Below are 20,537 nucleotides of genomic sequence, written 5' to 3'. Positions count from 1 at the left end.
TTGGGAGACAGAGAGACAGAGCACGAGCGTGGAAGGAGCGGAGAGAGAGGAAGACAAAGAATTGAAAACAGGCTCCAGACTCTGAGCTGTCAGCACAGAGCCTGACGCAGGACTGAACTCACAAGCCGTGAAATCACGACCTGAGCCGAAGTCAGAGGCTTAACTGACTGAGCCACCCAGGCGCCCCTTGAAATGAAGTATTTTTAAAAGGCTCTTCAGAACTCAAAGGAAAAAGGGTATATAAAAATATAACATCATGGTTCATAAAGGTAAAAGAAATTAGAATGCCTAATTAGAAAATGTTAGTCAGAATCAAGGGCTTTTACAAATTACATTTTGAGGAGGACAAGTTAAGAAAGTAGAGGAATAGGGGGACCCTAAGCTTGTCTTGACCCTTAAACACAGCTAGATTGTTCTCAAGTCATTCTCAACACCGAAGAAATCAATTGGAGGTCTGAGAGAACGAAAACTCCAAGTCTACAAGTAGAAAAGTGACCACCTTCTGGAAGATAGGAGGTGCAGAGAGCTGACTTGGGGGACATAGAGCTATCTGAGGCTACCACAGATCATTAGAAGCAACAGAATACAAAATCTGAGCTTTTAGAAGTCCACTACCGGGTGGGATGTGCCTGACTCTAAGGTGCTCAGGTGGTGAAGCGGGGTGGAGTCCTAGGAGTGACAGCTGATCTAAGGATTCCCTGGGTCACAAGAATGGGTGGGGCCAACGTGCTGCACTGCTCAAAAGTGTAGGAGTGGGGCCTCCAGCCAAGGGCACCGAGCTGGGATGCTGCCTTTCTGCTATGTTTTGCCATAAACTCTGAACTGCTGCATGGTCGTGCAACCACTTTCCTTGTATCAGCTGGCAAATGGCAGAAGCACAGCAAAACCCTCTCCCAGAGGCACAGAGTGAGTTCACCTTTAGGGAGTCCCTAAAATTTGGAGATTTGAAACACTCTTGGGCCTCTGATATTAAAATCTTGGACACAGGCAGGGTGAAACGCAGGGTTTTAACCGAAATCAGTGACACTAGAGGGGTGATTGATTCTCTTCTGTGAGGGTTCTCTGAAGAGTCCACAGGTGGGAACTTTCAGCTGTGGGGCTAGCAAGCAGGGTGCCGCCATAGTCATCCTGCTCATCAGCCCTGAAAGCCTTCAGGGAGCAAAAGAGCACCACCTAGTGGAGGCTGGAGCCCGTTACACCAAGCCCACCCCACTGTGCCCTGGAGGGGCATTTCCTCTAGGGCAAGTCAGCCTGAGAATCAGAGCAACAGGTCTTCCCCCAGAAGATCTGAACAAACAACTGGCTTGCAACAAGTCTACTGATCATAGAGCGATGCAAAGCTTCAGCTCTAGGGGAAATAGGATCTAACTTCCTTTTTACTTTTATTTTTTATTTAATTATTTTTTTCACTTATTTCTTCAATTTCTTTTTTACTTTTATTTATTTTTTTTAATTTTTTTTTCAACTTTTATTTATTTTTGGGACAGAGAGAGACAGAGCATGAACGGGGGAGGGGCAGAGAGAGGGAGACACAGAATCGGAAACAGGCTCCAGGCTCTGAGCCATCAGCCCAGAGCCTGACGCGGGGCTTGAACTCCTGGACCGCGAGATCGTGACCTGGCTGAAGTCGGACGCTTAACCGACTGCGCCACCCAGGCGCCCCATTTTTATTATTTTTTTAATTTTTACTTTTATTTTTCTTTGTATTTTTAAATGTTTTTCTTTATTTTCATTTCATTTTCTTTTATTAATTTTTTTTTATATTTTTATTTTTGGATCTAGATTCTTTTAGCAAGCAGACCAAAACACATCCAGGATCTAGTTTTTTGGGGGGTATTTTGGCTTTTTCTTTGTTTGTTTGTTTGTTTGTTTGTTTGTTTGTTTGTTTTTGTTCTTTCTTTCTTTCTTCTTTTCTGGACAAAATGATGAGATGGAGGAATTTACCCCAAAAGAAAGAACAGGAAGTAGATCTCACAGCCAGGGATTTCATCAATGCAGATATAAGTAAGATATCTGAACTAGAATTTAGAACGAGTATGAGGATACTAGCTGGACTTGAACAATGTATAGAAAACACTAGAGAATTCCTTTCTGCAGAGATAAAAGAATAAAACCAAGTCGAGTTGAAATTAAAAATCCTATAACTGAGAAGCAAACCCAAATGCAGGCCATAAAAAGAGGATGGACAAATCAGAGGTGTGAATTAGTGATACAGAATATAAAATTCTGGAAAATAATGAAGCTGAAAAGAAGAGGGAAAGAAAGGTAAAGGATCACAAGCAACTTATTAATCTTCATATCACAGGAGTCCCAGAAGATAAAGAGAGAGAAAAAGGGGCTGATGGTTTATTTAAAAAATTATAGCAGGAAAATTCTCTAAGGAAGGACACAGACATCAAAATCCAAGAATCACAGAGAACTCTCATTAAATTCAACAAAAGTCTACCATCACCAAGGCATATTACATTCAAATTCACAAAATACACAAAGAAAGAATCATGAAAGCAGCAAGAGAAAACAAAGTCCTTAACCTACAAGGGAAGACAGATCAGGTTCACAGCTGATCTATCCCCAGAAACATGGCAGGCCAGAAAGGAGTGGCAGTATATATTCAACGTGCTTAATGGGAAAAAAATGCAGTAAATAATTCTGGCAAGTAAATAATTCTGACAAGGCTGTCATTCAGAATTGAAAGAGAGATAAAATTTCCCAAACAAACAAAAACTAAAGGAGTTTGTGATCCCTAAACCACCTTTGCAATAAACTTTAAAGAGAAGTCCTTGAGTGAAAAACAAAACAAAACAAAAAGAGAAAAAGCAACAAAGACTAGAAAGAACCAAAGAACACCACCACACACAATGTCACTAAAGTCATATCTCTCAACAATCAATCTGAATATAAGTAGACCAAATGCTCCAATCAAAAGACACAATATCAGAATGCATTAAAAAAAAACAAGATCCATCTATATGCTGCTTACAAGAGACTCATTTTAGACCTAAAGACACCTGAAGATTGAAACTGAGAAGATAGAGAACCATCTATCTTGCTAATGGACATCCAAAGAAAGCCAGAGTAGCCATACTTATATCAGACAAACTAGATTTTAACCCAAAGACTGTAACAAGAGATGAAGAAGGGCATTATATTATAATTAAGAGGTCTATCCATCAAGAAGATCTAACAATTGTAAATATTTATGCCTCCAACTTGAAAGAATCCAAATATATAAATCAATGAATTACAACCAAAGAAAGTTATTGATAATAATACAATAATAGTAGGGACTTCAACACCCACTTACAGCAGGGGACAGATCATCTAAGCATAAAGTCAACAGGAAACAATGGCTCTGAATGGCAGACTGGATTGGATGGACTTAACAGATACATTCAGAACATTTCATGCTAAAGGAAAAGAATACACATTCTTCTTGAATGCACATGGAACGTTCTCCAGAACAGATCCCATACTGAGTCATAAATGAGTCCTCAACAAGTACAAAAAGATCAAGATCATACCATGCATATATTTGGATCAAAATGCCATGAAACTTGAAGTCAACCACGAGACAAAAATAAATTGGAAAGCCCTCAAATACATGGAGGTTAAAGAACATCCTACTAAAAAATGAATGGGTTAACCAGGATATTAAAGATGAAATTTAAAAATACATGGAAGCAAATGAAAATGAAAACACAACAGTCCAAAACCTTTGGGATGCAGCAAAGACAGTCCTAAGAGGGAAGTATATTGCAAAACAAGCTTATCTCAAGAAGCAAGAAAGGTCTGAAATACTCAACCTAACTTTACACCTAAAGGAACTAGAAAAGGATGAGTAAAGGGCAAGTAAAGCCCAAAGCCAGCAGAAGAAGGGAAATAAGAAGGGGAATAATAAAGATTAGAGAGGCACCTGAGTGGTTCAGTCGATTGGGCGTCTGACTTCGGCTCAGGTCATGATCTTGCAGTCTGTGAGTTCAAGCCCTACATTGGGCTCTGTGTTGACAGCTCAGAGTCTGGAGCCTGCTTCAGACTCTGTGTCTCCCTCTCTCTCTCTGCCCCTCCCCCTGCTTACTCTCTGTCTTTCTCTCTTACTCAAAAATAAATAAAATTAACATTAACATTAAAAATGTTTTAAGAAATAATAAATATTAGAGCAGAAATAAGCAATATAAAAACAAACAAAACAACAAACAAAGTAGAACAGATCAATGAAACTAAGAGCTGATTCTTTGAAAGAATTAGTAAAATTGATAAACCCCTAGCCAGACTTATCAAAAAGAAAAAAAGAAAGGACCCAAGTGGATAAGATCATCAATGAAAGAGGAGAGATCACAACCAACACCACAGTGATATTTGTATTTCATAAGATAATACTATGAAAAATTGATGCCAATAAACTGGGCAATCTGGAAGAAATGGATAAACTCCTAAAAACACATAAACTACTAAAACTGAAACAGGAAGAAATAGAAATTGTGACAAGACCTATTACTAGCCAAGAAATTGAATCAGTAATCAAAGATCTTCCAACAAACAAAAGTCCTGGCCAGATGGCTTCCCAGGGGAATTCTATCAGACATTTAAAGAAAACTTAATATATATTCTTCTGAAACTGCTCCAAAAAATAGAAATGGAAGGAAAACTTCCAAACTCATTCTACAAAGTCAGCATTACCTTGATTACAAAACCAGACAAAGATCCCACTGAAAAGGATAAATATAGGCCAATATCCCTGATGAACATGGATGCAAAAATTCTCAATAAATTACTAGCAAATTGAGAGGCTCCTGGGTGGCTCAGTTGGTTAAGTGTCCAACTCTTGAGTTCAACTCAGGCTATGATCTTACAGTTTATGAAATTGACCCCTACATCAGGCTCTGTGTTGATAGTGTGGAGCCTGCTTGAGATTCTCTCTCTCCCTCTCTCTCTGTTCTTCCACCATTCACATGTGTGCACTCTTTCTCTCTCTCTCTCTCTCTCTCTCTCTCTCTCTCTCTCTCTCTCCCAAAATAAATAAATAAAAATTGAAAAAAATACCAGCAATTTTAGTTCAACAGTACATAAAAAGAATTATTCACCATGATCAAATGGGATTTATTCCTGGGTTGCAGGGTTGGCTCAATATTGCAAATCAATCAATATGATACACCACGTTAATAAAAGAAAGGATAATAGGGCTCTTGGGTGGCTCAGGTGGTTAAGCATCTGACTCTTGATTTTGGCTCAGGTCGTGATCTTAGAGTTCGTGAGTTTGAACCCTGTGTCAGACTCTGTGCTGTTAGATGGAACATATCTCAACATCATAAAGGTCATATATGAAAGACCCACAGCTAATATCATCCTCAATGTGGAAAAACTGAGAGCATTTCCCCTATGGTCAGGAACAAGACAAAGATGTCCACTCTCACCATTACTATTTAACATAGTACTGGAAATCTTAAACTCAGCAAGACAACAAGAAGAAATAGAAGGCATCCAAATTGGCAAGAAAGAAGTCAAATTTTCAGTATTTGCAGACAACATGATACACTATGTAGAGAGCCTAAAAGCCTCCACCAAAAAAATTGCTAGAACTAATACATGAATTCAGCAAAGTCTTAGTATCAATGTGCAGAAATCTGTTGCATTTATAAAGGCCAATAAGAAAGTAGCAGAAAAAGAAATCAAGGAATTGATCCCATTTACAATTGCACCAAAAACAACAAGATATTTAGGAATAAATCTAACTAAAGAGGTAAAAGATCTATACTCTGAAAACTTTAGAAAGCTTATGAAGGAAATTGAAGATACAAACAAATGGAAAAACATCCCATGCTCATGGATTGGAAAAGCAAACATTGTTAAAATGTCTATACAACCCAAAACAATCTACACATTTAACGCAATCCCTCTCAAAATACCACCAGAATTTTTTGCACACCTGAAACAAACAATTCTAAAATTTTTATGGAACCACAAAAGACCCTGAATAGCGAAAGCAGTTCAAAAAGAAAAACAAAACTGGAAGCATCATGATTCCAGATTTCAAGCTATATTACAAAGCAAGCTATAGTCATCAAGACAGTATGTTGCTGGCACAAAAACAGATACATAGAACAATGAAACAGAATAGAAAACCCAGAAATGGACCCACAACTATATGGGCAACTAATCTTCAACAAAGCATGAAAGAACATCCAAAGGAAAAAGGTCAGTCCGTTCAACAAATGGTGCTGGGAAAATTGGACGGCAACATGCAGAAAAATGAAACTAGACCACTTTCTTACACCATACACAAAAATAAATTCAAAATGGTTGAAAGACCTAAATGTAAGATTGGAAACCATTAAAATCCTACAGGATAAAAAACAGGTGGCAACCTCTTTGACCTCTGCCATATCAAGCTTACCAGACACATTGTCAGAGGCAAGGGAATAAAAAGCAAAATGAACTATTGGGACTTCATCGATATAAAAAGCTTCTGCACAGCGTAGGAAACAGTCAACCAAACTAAAAGGCAACCAATGGATTGAGAAAAGATATTTGCAAATGATGTACCCAAAAAGGGTCAGTATCAAAACTCTATAAAGAACTTATCAAACTCAACACCCAAAACAAATAACCCAGTTAAGAAATGGACAGAAGACAGGAATAGACACTTTTCCAAAGAAAAGCCATCCAGATGACTAACAGACATATAAAAAGATGCTCAACATCACTCATTAGGGAAATATAAATCAAAACCACAATGAGATTCCACCTCAACACAGGAAACAACAGGTATAGGTGAAGATGTAGAGAAAGGGGAAACTTCTTGCACTGTTGGTGGAATGTGAACTGGTTCCTCAAAAAACTAAAAATAGAACTACCCTACAATCCAGAAATTGCACTATGTACACAAAGGATAGAATAATACAGATTCAAAGGGGTGCATGCACCCCAATGTTGATAGCAGCATTATCAACAGCCAAATTATGGAGAAAGCCCAAATGTCCTTTGACTGATGAATGGATAAAAAAGATAGTGTGTGTGTGTGTGTGTGTGTGTGTGTGTGTGTAGGATATTACTCAGTCATCAAAAAGAAAAGAATGAAATCTTGCCATTTGCAACAACATGGATGGAGCTAGAATATATTATTCTAAGTAAAATAAGTCAATCGGAGAAAAACAAATACCATATCACCCATATTTGGAATTTCAGAAATATAACAGATGAACATATAGGAAGGGAGTAAAAAACAGAGAGAGGGAAACAAACCACAAGAGACCCTTTAGGATAGAGAACAAACTGAGGGTAGATTGAGGGAGGTGGGTGGGGGATGGGCTAGATGGGTGATAGGTATTAAAGAGGGCACTTGTGATGAGCATCAAGTATTGTATGTAAATTATGAATCACTGTATTGTCTTCACATCAATATTGCACTGTATGTTAATTAACTAAAATTTAAATAAAAATAAAAAAATAAAGTCACCAGAAAAAAGGAAAAAAATTAAAAACCTTTCAAATATATAATTTTAGTTTTTAGCACAAATAGCAAAAACAATGTAGATATACTGAAAATACTATTTAATAATCTCCAACTTTTCAATTAATTTTTTTCTGATAGTGATTTTTAAATGGTGCAAGGGAAAAATCCTCCTTTTTCATTTTTAATAAAAAATATAAATGCATTTGCTGAATGCAGTCTACACATTTCCCCCTCCTGTCTACTGTTTTAAAGTCAGGGACAAAAATAAAAGTATTCAACTGAGGCCTTAGAGCTTGGGGAGTAGCCTGTTTTGTGTTGCTAAGAGATAGAAATTTCAAAGGTAGAGTCAAGATTCTAGGATCATGATTCAACAAGATTTCTGACATTTGTTACAAGCTAATGAGGCTCTCAGTATCTTACCCCCCAGAAAACTGAAAGGATGCTAAAGGACTTTAACTGCCAGGAAAAATCCAAACCCAGCCAAGAAGGTCCTGTGATTATTTGACTTCTAAAGCAAGTCCCAGTCGCCTCTAAACTTGCCAACAAAGTGTTTGGCTAAAGCAGTGATGCCCTGGTGTAATTAGGCAGGATTCTTGCCTGCAAAGAATAGAATATTGCTTAAGCAATAAAAGGTTTTTATTTATTTAGGTCACTCAGGTAATACGGGCTTGAGGCACAGCTAGATGAAGTGCACAAATACTGTCCCTCAGACTTTTCCCATGCGCCAGGCATGGAGGTCCCCAAGCACCCCAAACCTCATAACCTACTAGCCTAACAGCTCCAGCTGTGTAAGAAGATCTTCCCTAAAACCTCTTGAGAGGAGTTCTGAGGAGTCTGACTGCCCTGGTTTTTGGCATCATGTGCTCATCTCTACAGCTGGAAGAAAGACTAAGATGTGCAATTATACCCAAATGTATCTCCCTGGGATTTGCTTCCTTGAGATCTCAGGTTCTGTGATCCGAATGTCACCAGCTAGATCCCGAGACCTGGCCTTTAATGCCCACCTGCTTATAGCCACTAGCTTTGTCTTACAGACCCTTTGAGCTAAACCTGACTCACACCTGAACAGATGGACCATGGAGTGACGTCTGGAATGACCCACAATCTCCTTACCTCAATATAAAACTGAAATCTCCACCCAAGGAGGAGCCTCAGCCTGCCTCATTTATATAACATATAATGTGTGCACAGGCATGCTTCCTTAAGGTGCATGCGTGACGTTATGCCCGCCTCTACATAGGGTGAAAAGGCTTCTCCATCTAAATATTCTTCCTAAACCTAAACAAAAGGAAGCCATTCACCCTCTCTCGGGAGTCACAGCTTTGGAAGCAAGTCTCCACGATCAATTTATTTGCTTCAAATAAAAGTTTTCTCAGTGCAACAGCTCATCCTGGTGAAGTTTCTGACTCATCAAGGAGTGAACTCACTTTGGTCCAGTTACAAGAAGGGGACCCTATGCTGGGCAACAAAACATACAGAGGTCTTTATACCTCCAAAGAGGAATGCTCTCATCTGTGCCACTCTCAGGAGCTGCCAGGGATGCCGACAGACCAGGGAGATAGTCCTGGCAGTCAGAACCTGAAAAGAAATCAGTCTGTCCATGGAAGAAATCGGCCCACTAACAAAGCAGGGGAATCCTTATATACCTATCCATCAGATGTAGTGCCTCTCACCAAAACGCAACTTCATTGCAACTTCAGTACTAAAATACAAAGGAATTTTTTTTTATTGTAGTTAAAGTTGAATAAGGACAAATTCCAGTGTCATGTGTAAAGATTTAAAAAAACTAGATTTACTGGGAAAACATACAAATCAGAGATTAGAACTAAAAGCCATACAGTCTGCATTCTCTGGTCATCACAAAGAGAGGTCTGCAGAAATCAGCTCCACAGGGGCACCTGGATGGCTCAGCCAGTTACGAGTCCAATTCTTGATTTTGGTTCAGGTCATTGTTATGCCCAGAATTCCTGATCCCCAAAGACCACCAGTGAGCCGAGTCCGATGCAAAAGCAAAGAGCCTTTATTCGAGCTAGCTCGAGCTCAATCCCCTACCTGCACTGACACAGTGGTAAGATGCCGGAAAGAGAGAGCGTGTTCCAAAAGCACAAAGGTTTTATAGGGATCTAGGGGCAGCTGGGGGGTGATGGTCATGGCCTTAGCCGATTGGCTGGGGAAGGGTCAGAGTCCCCTTGCACAGGTTGCCGGGCATGGTTTGAACGGGTGAGCAGGAAGTTACTCAAGGGGAGGAGGCATGGTCTGAGGTTTGAGCGGGAATTTCTTTCTGCGGTTTTCCCGGAAAGGGGGCCATGTCGGGGACATAGTCACTCAAGATGGAGGACACAGAACAAAATGGAGTCGGCCAGTCTAGGTCCGCTCTCGCAGTCATGATCTCACAGTTTGTGAGTTCAAGAGTTCAAGCCCCACGTGGGACTCTGCACTGACAGCTGGGAGCCTGCTTGGGATCCTCTCTCTGCCCCTCGCGTGCTCGCACTCTCTCTCTCTCTCAAAAGTAAATAAATATTTGTTTGAAAAAAGGAAAGAAGTCAGCTCCATACACTGCCGGACACACCACAGGTCCCTGTCCCCCAGGGAGGGATCCTGACTCTCTACAGTCTTAAAAGGCAATCACGATAATAAGTTTTGGATTCGGAGTATAAATAGAAAGGATTTGAGCATGAAACAGGTTGACTATAAATGCCAACACAGCTGAAGGTTGTCTGACAATGCCAGTGACCATCACCAGATCACTGCTGAGCAGCGGGCTGCTGCTGCTGCTGGAAGAGGGTCCCCGTTACTATGGGTTCAGGCACAGCCATTCCTGCTGGGGGAGGAGGAGCCTCTGTATGCAAGTTGCTGAACAACTTTCCACTTCCCTTCCAATATGTAATTTGTCATTTAGCTTTCAATTGCAGGGTCAAGAAGAGCCATGTTCAAACCTGACTTGGAGAAATAAATATCACCCAAAGATGCTGGACATGGAACAGAATAGAGAAACTAGAGAGGTTGTCTCCCTTTAGAGAGCATTTAAGTGTGGGCTTTTGCTGTTGCTCTTGGTGTTGGGTGTGGGATCACTTGTAATGTGACTGGAACGTTTCTAGAACTGGAAGAGTGAAAGGAAGGCTGGCAGTGGCGGTGTCAGGCTCTGTGGTACGCTGGGCAGTCAAGGCATGACAAGGTCTGGGCAATGGCCATTATTGTTCTGGCTGTCCCATAGGCTCCCTGTGGGGTGTTTTACGTCCATCCTTCTCCTCCTGCCAAGAGGTTCAAGAGGCCTAGCTATTCCTTTCCTCCTTTCTGTAGACACCACGATTGAGTTATCCAGAGGCCGACATGCAGCCTAAGCAGCTCCAAGCAGAATCATTCCCTGGAAGTAACTGCCCTGCTCAGAAATGTATAGTGACTTGCTATTAGAATTAAATCCAAACTCCTTACCAGGGCCTGTGAAAACTGCACAATTTGACCCCTACTTCTATTCCCTCCTCTCTTCCTCATTGTTTGCTGTCCTACAATCTTCCAACACATTCCAGCCCTACCAACTTTCTCCTGTATCAAACTCTTTGTATTCTCTTCTTTGGGACTCTTTTCATGTTGAGTTTTTCTTTGGCAACTTTTTATTTATTTATTTTTTGCTTTGATAACTTTTAAAACATAATTTCAAACTTACAGAAAAGTTAAAAGAATAGGAAAACGAATTCCTGTATACCAATTATCCAAATTCGTCAATTGCCACATTTTGCCCCATGTGGTTTTTTTCTCTGTATATATATTTTATATGTGCCTTTTACTTAAAACCACTTGAGTGTAAGTTGGAGACATTATGCATCTTTACTTCTGAATCCTTGCATGTTTCTGTCCTAAAAGTAAGGACATTCTCTTCCAGAACTGGATGGCAATTATCAAAATCAAGACATTTAACATTAATACAACACTATTATGGACTCCACCTTCCATATTCAAATTTCATCAATTGTCTCAATGGTAGCCTTTATGGTAACTTGGTTTCCACTCCATTATCTCATACAATGTTTCATTGTTATATCTCTTTACTACCCTTTTATCTGGAAAGGTTCTCAGATTTTCCTATCTTTCTAACTCATGCATACATCACAAATAGGACAGTAGCTTTAATCGCTATCAACTGGAGTCAATGCATCGTTCTGATATCATGTGACTTCAGACTCCCAGAGCTTAGATACGTCTTTCTGTAGACGGTTCTTCACAAGAATTGTTATGTAACCTGGAAGACCATGATCATAAAGGCAAGGTCACAGGTCCCCTAGGAGTACCCTCCAGGAAGCATACCATTTCCAGTCTCTTTTCAGCTTCTGGCTCATGCTCCTTCTCGAGTCTGGACTGTGGTTATCCTCCTAGCCAAGGACCCCTGCACACAGCTGGCTGTGCTGCCAACAATTAGGTGCCTGTGGAATCACCTCAGACCCGCTGCCGCCACCCCTCTCACACCAGCCTCTAACGCTGTGGTTCTCAGTGTGGCCGTACATCAGAGCTGCTTTGAAAACTGTGGTGCCCCATACCAATTTCATATGCTTTTCTGGAGAGGTTCAAGTAGGGTTATTCCTCTCATTTTATAAGCGTGTATACAGGTTTTGCTTAATTCTCTTTATCACCGCTGAAACCAGGTTCTGCCTCTTCACTTTACTGAAGACAGGGATAAGTAAAAGGAATTACAACATTAACAAACAAACAGTCCTTCCCTTAAGGCTACTTTAGACAGCAGCTGTCATTTCTATACAAGGCAACTATCTGAGTTCAGGCTTCCTCTGTCAATTTCTTGGGGGGCTTTTGCAGGGTGTCTCCATGTGTAGCTTCTGGCCTGCCTCTTTGGGGCAGAGAAAAGATCTCTTGTATGACAGACATTAGAATAAGCTGGCCTCCTATATGTGTTGTAATTTGTCACCGTTCATTTCTCTTCCCAAAAAGTTCACAGATTTTTTTAACATTTATTTATTCAACTAATATTAAGTTCATAAAACCAACCAAATTTTGCTTGCTGGTTTCTATCTTTAAGGTCACATTTAGAAAAGTCTACCATTGTAAGGTTATATAATTATTCATTTATTTTTTCAGTAATTTTATTATTTCAATTTTTAATAGCTAAAACTTTGATCCATCTAGAAATTGGATGGTACTTGGAACAGAGTAAGAATGTAAATTACTTTTTAATGTTGGGTCAATTATTACCAAAAAGGATGTCAAATTCACTCTTTCCTTTCCTTACTGATCTGGAATATTACAGAATTCTTATACTACATAACTTGCCCTGTTTCTGGATTTTCTAGCCTCATTGATCTGTCTTTATCTTCCTCTTCCAACATCAGGCAATTTTAGTTTTAATTGTATAGTGTGGCTTTGCCCACTTCCTTTTTTTTTTTTTTTCAGAAAAAAATGTTAACTTTTACTTAATATTTAGTTATTAAAATTAACTTTAGAGCCACTTTGGAAAGCTGGAATTTCAATGGCAATTGCCTTCTATTTGTAGATTAATTTGAGGAGAATTTACTGCTTTATAGTATTATGACTTTGCGCCCCAGAACTTAATCAAGAGCTTAAGCAAGCGTCTTTTATGTTCCTCTGCTTATTTTGAAGTTTTCTTCAAGAAAAACTTGAGCCTTTTGTCAGATTCATTTCTAAGTATTTTCTAATTCGATTTTTGAAAGAAAAAAAAGAAAAAGAAAAAAAGTAAAGACCTTCACTGTCCTGTCTTAATTTCAACATATGATCTTAAGCTCTTCAGCTACAGATTCTCCTACACAATAGTTTTTAAGGATTCTGAAGTGGGAAAAAAGACTTTTGTACACCAAAATACTAAATACTTGGGTTAATGGAGTGGTGTTATGATTTTTTTTCTTCAGTCATTTCTGACTTTTCTTGATCTTATCTTTATATTTTATTTATTATTTTTTTAATGTTTATTTATTTTTGAGAGAAAGAGACAGAGCATGAGCGGAGGAGGGGCAGAGAGAGAGAGGGAGAGACACAGAATCCAAAGCAGGCTCCAGGCTCTGAGTAGTCAGCACAGAGCCCATCGTGGGGCTCAAACTCACAAATGGTGAGATCATGACCTGAGCTGAAGTTGAAGGCTTAACTGAATGAGCCACCCAGTCACCCTTTATGTTTATATTTTAGAATATATTTAAAGTATGAATGAGGAACCTGAAAAAACCCAAAACTCCCATTTTTTCCATACATAACTTTCATGTATTGTTATAGCTGCAAGCATTTACATTCTCTAAGACATTTTGTTAGTCACCCCAACTAGATTATAAATGCCTTGAATCTTTTTTCCTGCACCTTCTACTATATCTTTCATGGCACCAAGTATTATGAAAATGGTAAGGGCCTAGTAAATCCTTCCCTAATGAGTTTATCAGATCAATTTAATGACTGAGGCAAAAGCTAGAGGGAAAGAACTGCAAAATGTGATATGGCATTTCAAGATAACTTCTATGTAATCTTGTTTTGTTGTTTTGTTTTGTTTTGTTGTTTTGTTTTCTTTTGTTCATGTGGTTCTTGTGTATATGTCTACATCCGCAGCTAGACTGTAAGTATCTGACGAATGGGAGCTATCTCTCATAATCCTGACTTTTATGTTCTAGTTACACAGTTTGGGCACATCAGAGCCAGTTCAGGGAATGCTACTAAATCCTAAATTGACTAAAAATGAAACCTTATATGCTAAAGAACCGAGTATATATTAACATTCCTAACCATGCATTTTTAGAGACTTTATTCCACATTATAGATAACCGAAAGGGTCTCAGTCCCCTGAGGGAAGGGATTTTAGCAAAATAAGCATTGGGCAGGGGGCAGAGGTCCCCATTTTTTATTACATCGTAGAGTGCAAGAAAGTAACAGAGGAACTGTAATACAAAAAAAGAAATCTGCAGGTAATAAATTCATGGAAAGTTAATTACAAATGTATGTAGATGGATCACTTCTTTGTTCTTGTTCTGAGTCTGGTTATGTCATATATAATCTAGATTATTTTCACAAATAATCAAGTTAGCTATATTTTACGTAGAACTACATAAACTCAAAATGTCATTAAAAAGCAGAGTCAATATTCTGAAACACCACAAGATGGTGATGTTACTCCATTTAAAATGTCTTTTTTTCTTTTTTTTTTACTGAACTTTCTCCAGAGGGCTTAACTTCTGCTTTTTTGTGTGTGAAAAATTAATATTGCAAGATCATCCATGCTTCCAAATGGAAGAATCATGTAAAATCAAAAACACCTATGTAACAAAATTATAGTAGGATTTCCACCTTAAAATGGGACACTGGTGTGTGAATCATGTCTGTGTCTCTGTTGGCTGTAGGCTTTTGTCTTTTATATGGAGCTTCATGGTGTGTGTGTGTGTGTGTGTGTGTGTGTGTGTGTGTGTGTGTGTGAGATCTTCCAGATATCTATTATCTTTTCCCTTTGTTCCTCTGTTGCTCTGTATGTATGCCTCCCTGTTGTGATTTGATATGTCACTGTAATTGTCTCTCCCATTAAATTGTGTCTAATACTTGATTGCAACCTCAGTGTCAAATAAATGTGTGTCTGCATTCATCTTGTAAACAGGTTGATATGTCGTTTTTACTACTTCTCTTCTTCATATCTTCTGTTTTTTCATTAAAAAAATATTAATACAGCTGTGGTATCTGGGTAGTCCGTAACTAGGCTGAAGAAGTATTTTTTTCTTTTCCCTTTAGTTTGGCTCTCCTTTCTCCATTTCTTTCCATAATATTCACTAAATGTTTGATTTTTTAAAATTACTTTTTATTATCAAACTAAATTCGGAAGTAGGAAAACATTTTACATGTTTTATATGTTCCCGTGTGTGTGTGTTGGGGGGGGGGTGTTCATGGATTATTTTTTATTCCTTTGGAGGCCTTCCTTGTACTTGATATAAGAGGGGTTTCCCCATTCAATTGATTTATGTGGTTTATGGACACTGACTTAAATAGAACAGAAAAAAAAAATCTCATTTTGATCCATTATATAAATCAGGAATTACTGTCTACAAAGAATATTTAAATTGGTTTTCTTTGTAAAATTTTTCTACAAGAGGCTTCTCTACCTGATTACATTTCATATTTTAATCTAATCTGATGCTAAATTGCCTCGTTCTGCCATCACATTCATGAAATAATGAAATGTTTTCTTTTTAAAAAGTAACTACGTCCTTCTCACCACTCCTATTGGAACATTCCAACATTATATTGGGGGTCTCAGCTAACACAATAAAACATAAAGGAAACAAAGCACACAGTTTGGATAAGAAGAAATAAAACTGCCTTTGTTCACAAGTGACATGATTACTTATGAACAAGATCTGACAGAATTAACAAAAAAAAAATTGGAACTAAGACTAATAAATGATTATAGAAGGTTGCAAGATAAGGTTAATATAATTTCTTTCCTATGTACCAGCAATGAATAACCAAAATTTGGAATTAGAGGCATAACACCATTTACATTAGAATCAACCTAAAATCTACATGAGGAAAACTAAGACTCTGGTGACAAAAATTTAAAAAGGTGTAAATAAATGGAGAGATATTCAAGGTTCAAGGGTAGGAAGATTCAATATCATCAAGTTATCAATTCTTCCCAACTTGATCTATAGATTCAATGAAATCTCAATCAATATCCCAGCAAGTTATTTTGTGGATATAGACAAACTGATTCTACAGTTTAAATGGGAGGCAAAAGAATCAGAATAGCCAGCACAATTCTGAAGTTGAAGAACAATAAAAGAATTAACACCACATGACTTACTATTAAGCTATAGTTATCAAAATAGTGTGGTCTTGGTAAAAGAATAGACAAATAGATTAATGAAATAAAATAGGGATCCCAGAAATAGACCTCATAAATATAGTCAGCTCATCTTAGACAAAGGAACAAAAACAATAAAATATACACAGGATAGTCTTTTCAATAAATTGCACTGGATCTACTGGACATATACATGAAAAAAATAAATAAATCTAGACATGGGTCTTACACCCTATACAAAAATTAACTCAAAATCTCTTATAGACCTAATAGTAAAATACAAAATTACAAAACTTCTGTAAAATAATATAGTAGGAAACCTAGGGTGAAGACTTTTTTAGACACAACCCCAAAAATATGATCCATGAAAGAAAGCATTGGTAATTTAGACTTTGTTAAAATTAAAAGCATCTGCTCTGCAAAAGACACTGTTAAGAAATGAAAAGCCACAGAAAATATTTACAAAACACAAAGCTGATAAAAGAATTGTATACAAAATATACCAAGAACTCTTAAAACCCAATAATAAGAAAACAACCAATTACAAAGTAGGCAAAGTATCTAAACATACATCTCCTGAATAAGATATATAGATGACAAATAAGCTTATGAAAAGATGCACAACATTAAATATCACTCGGGAATTGCAAATTTAAAAAATGAGACCTCTGCATACCTATTAAAATGGCTAAATGCGAAACACTCATGGCTGATGGAATGCAAAATGGTACAACCACTTTGGAAAACAGTTTAACAGTTTTTTACAAAGCTAACCATAGTCTTACCATATGATTCAGCAGTGGTACTCCAAGATAATTACCTAAATGAGTTGAAATTTTATGTCCACTCAAAAACCTACATACAAATGTTAATAGCAGCTTTATTCATAATTGCCAAAAATTGGAAGGAATCAAGATGTCCTTTAATAGGGCAATGTAGAAATTGTGGTACATTCATACAATGGAATTTTACCCAGTGATAAGAAGAAATGAGCTATCAAGTCACGGAAAGACATGCATGAACATTAAATGCGTATTGCTGAGTAAATAAGCCAGTATGTAAATGCTGCAGTGTATGATTTCAGCTATATAACATTCCTGAAAAGGCTAAACAATAGAGAGTAAAAAGATCAGTGACCTCCAAGCGTTCAGAGAGAGCAAGGAAAAGAGGGAGTGATTAAAGAAGGAACACCAGATTTGGGCAGCAGTGAAAGGATTCTGTACGACACTGCAATGGCAGACACGGTGTTACCCATTTGTGAAAACACTTAGAACTGTGCACCACAAGGAGTGAACCCTAATAAACTGTGGACCTTAGTTGATAACAATGCATCATTATCAGTTCCTTGATGATAACAAATGTGCCACACTAAAGCAAGAGGTTAATAACTGGATAAACTGTAAGGAGGGTACGGTAGGAAAAGATGGTATGTGAGAACTCTGTACATTCTGCATAATTTTTCTATTAATCTAGAGCTGCTCTAAAAATAAGATCTATTAATTTAAAAAAACAGGTAACAATGTTGCATTTTATATATTTTTTTAACATTATCTTTTCTATTCTCTTTCATCATTCAGGCATGAAGGAAAAAAATAATCTCATTTTTTAAACTTGCTCTGTCCAAAGTGTATGATAATACATGAAACCATGCCATACCTCTTAGGGGACAAAAAACATTCAGAATTTATTTTGGTATTAAGATTAAAGATTAAGACCAACTTCCAGGTAAGCCACATGTAAGGTTTAAGAGCAAGTGTTTTCGTTCCAATGATTTTGCAGAAATGAGAGAATGAGGTGTATGATTTGAAATATTCAAATCCTTGAAGGTTTCTGCACTAGCATTAAATGAAAACTAACAGCATGGTTTCAACTTCTTGTTTGATATCATTAATGTACAAATGATCTTTGCCAGAGCTCCTTCCCTTATTGCAATGGCCTTCTTCACTGCTTTCTCTCCAGCAGCTTTGTTTCCCGGCCCCTGTATGGCCTTCCCAGCTTCAACCACATGGAAGCCATGGAATACAGAGGAGAATGCTTGCTGGAGGGTTTAACGATTTCCTGTCCATATCACAGGGCTCCTTCCCAGTCCTGCATATACAAGCAGACACCCATGACTGGGTACATCATGTGCCATATGTACACATTGCTGTCCTCAAACACGGAGCTCATCTTCTCCTGGCTGAGCTCACAGATATTCAGCAGCTCTTGAGGGCATTTGTAGTGCTTGGCCCCCCAGAACTCCTCCAGGACATTGCGTGCATATCTGATCGTGTCAGAGATTGTTTCTGCCTTTGGGGGAATGGCTGAGCTTCTGGATTTCCAATTTGGCCTTATCCTTGTCTTTGGTGGTATACTCCTGGACTGACAGGTAAAGTAGTAAGACTCTCTTCACGGGTCATTCCTGTCTTCTGTTGGGTACAGGAGGTCAACATAGCTGATACAAACCTCCTCTCCCAGGTTGATATCCTGTACAGCTCTTACTTCTGCCAGGATCCCCTTGTAGGTCACAATGACAGTGGGGCAACAACTATGATTCATCAGTGCAACCTCAGGAAATATTGCCCGGGGAAATATCCCAAATGAGAAAGCTCTGCCTCTTCAGTTGTAAAGCCATTACAGTGAAACTGTGCAAAGAGTACCACCAAGTTATCACTGCCAGGGAACTGGAGGTGCTTGGAGGGAAAGTGATGAAGAGCAGCGATGTCACCTGAATTAAGTCCTTCTACTCATTGTCTGATTTATCCAGATGTGATTCAAACTCCTTCACAGCCAACAATTTCTCTGAAGGTGTTTTTTCTGGGTGGATCTTCTGTTTGGCCGGAATCCTTGCAGTTAGCCTTACCATCTCTGAGGGATTCCAGTGCAACCCCCACCCCCTGCAAAACAACCCATGCAAGAACATTCCATCTTGTGCATAAGCCAATCGTCTTCCTAACAGTGTCTTTCGGACACTCCCTGTTGCAGTAAAATGCCTGCTTGCATCTTCCACATTTTAACAATCCTTTTTTCCTGGCAAAGCAGTACTTGCAGTGGTTGCTGCATTCCTTGACTGTGAGCATGTGGGCGTAGGCCTGGAGGGGAGGACAAAGTTCCCCACGTGGAAGGGCTCGGACCCACATGCCCTGCCTCTTGCCCAGGCAGTAGAAGCACTCCAGGCCACTGTGGTCTGCAGCCATCAAGCAGGCAGTGGGACCACAGCACCAGAGCAATGGTTCCTCCTCCCTGTGAGCTCTTACTGGAGAGGTGTCACCCAATGCTGCAGGGCTGGCGAGTTCTAATACTGTTTAATGACTATTCAGAGTAGTTGTGTGAAATTAACTGGAGCGCTATTATAACACTGTTAGTTTCAAAGGAAACTCTGCATAACGTGCATACATCTAGGTGGTCTAGTCATTTAATATACTTAGTACGTTTTAACTGATTTTAACAAGACCTTTTCATGAACTATAGGGTCCAAGGTCCTATTGTTCGATGTGGAAAACTCCAGTGAACATGATCTTCATACTGAAGACATACTTATGAGCCTAAATTCCTTGACAAGGGCTGTATCTTATGTAAGATATTCTATCCCAACTAGCCTTATGCATATACTTTTTAAATGTTTGTCAAATAAATAACAGAATGAATGAATGAATGAACGAATGCATATGTGAGTTGTATAACAACTCATGATTTAATCCTTTCTATTGATTCCTAGTTTTCATTTACAGCCAATAAATAATGTGATATTCGCTATTCCTCTGCTTGACTCCATTGAGCAAAAGATAGTCATAAGCCTCATCTACAAATTCTTTGATGCACCTTGACTAAAAATTTTAAAGGGAGTCAGAAGCTGTTAATATTAGCATTTTCGTTAGAAGTTCAAATGTAAATCTATTATCCTAAAGAATATAAGTCTCACAACAAACCATTTTTACATGTTGTTAATTAGATAAAAGAGGTTTACATGAGTTGTCATAAAATACTAATTGATACTTATTTGTGCCATCACAATTTGAGGTTTTCATTTAGATGTTTCTTAAAAATGGCAAAAAAAAAAAAAAATAGGGGGCGCCTGGGTGGCTCAGTCGGTTAAGCATGTGACTTCATCTCAGGTCATGATCGCATGGTTCTTGAGTTCGAGCCCCATGTCAGGCTCTGTGCGGACAGCTCAGAGCCTGGAGCCTGCTTCAGATTCTGTATGTGTGTGTCTCTCTCTCTGCTCCTCCCCTGTTCATGCTCTCTCTCTCTCTCTCTCTCTCTCTCTCTCTCTCCCTCAAAAAAAAAAAAAAAGTTTTATTAAATGGGAAACAAAATTCTGTA

At 38.5% G+C, this 20,537-nt stretch overlaps 1 long non-coding RNA gene and 1 pseudogene across 1 annotated transcript in view; both read right to left on the bottom strand.

Moving 5' to 3' along the window:
* The window catches only part of LOC121039461 (uncharacterized), a 51,854-nt gene that overhangs the window by 15,941 nt on the left and 15,376 nt on the right, over positions 1 to 20,537 (bottom strand). The window lies entirely within an intron of this gene.
* On the bottom strand, positions 17,895 to 20,292 carry LOC121039460 (N-lysine methyltransferase SMYD2-like; annotated as a pseudogene).

This window comes from Herpailurus yagouaroundi, unplaced genomic scaffold (assembly GCF_014898765.1).
Source record: "Herpailurus yagouaroundi ecotype Mexico unplaced genomic scaffold, PumYag 180, whole genome shotgun sequence".
Taxonomy (NCBI): Eukaryota; Metazoa; Chordata; class Mammalia; order Carnivora; family Felidae; genus Herpailurus; species Herpailurus yagouaroundi.
Note: the sequence above shows the minus strand (reverse complement) of the source record. Positions and strands in the feature narration are given on the sequence as shown.